At 48.5% G+C, this 839-nt stretch overlaps 1 protein-coding gene across 1 annotated transcript in view; it reads left to right on the plus strand.

The window, feature by feature from the left end:
• Positions 1–398, plus strand: part of LOC113650493 (forkhead box protein K2-like) — an 8,190-nt gene extending 7,792 nt beyond the window's left edge. The window contains exon 9 of the mRNA XM_047816563.1: positions 1–398. This exon is cut by the window's left edge and continues 1,016 nt beyond it. The gene's annotated coding sequence lies outside the window, so the exon portion shown is untranslated.
• Positions 399–839: the final 441 nt, after the last annotated feature.

Below are 839 nucleotides of genomic sequence, written 5' to 3' on the forward strand. Positions count from 1 at the left end.
ATACAAAAGTAAATACGACAATAAACACACTCGAGCCTGGAGCTGAAGACGGCAGCTAGACGTCCACATCCGCGTCTCTCTCCCGTCCGCGTCTTCCTGTCCGCTCGGGCCGCTTCACCCGACAGGCTCTGTGCAGAAGGCAAGGCGTCGAGTCCTTTAAGGATGTAGGAGTCGAGCATCAGGATGTAAGCTCCGCCCACTAGCCTGCAGGTTGTCCATCACCGACTCCGTGTGTTTCGGGTCGGTTCAGTTTCTGCTCCGATCTCGTCACCAGTCGATCGTACGTGTTCCCGAGGACGCAAATACGGATAAAGAAGAAAAAAAGATCAATGTTTGTTCTGCTTCACTGGGAAAATGCTTTTTTTATATATATATATAAATTAATTTAAACCCACCAACTCTTCTGCCTCCATGTGTTTCCTTCACAGACACATACACTCATCACAGTCAGGAAAGTGGGATGGAGAAGGGGATGAACTGGGGGGAGAAAGATGGAGAGGTAGAAAAGGAATGGAGGAGTGGAAGCAGTTTAATATAGAGATGTCCTGAAATCTTCTACACAGGTAGTAGGGGCTTTTTACCCCTGGTCACTTCCTGTGTTTTCTGTGATCAGATATCTACCCGATGGTAAAAAGACCAGGTCTAAATGCCCTCCGAAACGTTTTGGAGACGGATATAAACCCGATGGTACAAACCCCTTCAGGAGGTGGTCTGGGACGCGTTACAGATGAAACTGGACAGGTGTAAATGAATGTGGATGTTCGAGCCACATACGTCAGCGCTAAACTCCTCCCAAACGGAACTACGTCACTCGCAGGTGATCTTTCACCCAGGCGTCT

This window comes from Tachysurus fulvidraco, chromosome 7 (assembly GCF_022655615.1).
Source record: "Tachysurus fulvidraco isolate hzauxx_2018 chromosome 7, HZAU_PFXX_2.0, whole genome shotgun sequence".
Taxonomy (NCBI): Eukaryota; Metazoa; Chordata; class Actinopteri; order Siluriformes; family Bagridae; genus Tachysurus; species Tachysurus fulvidraco.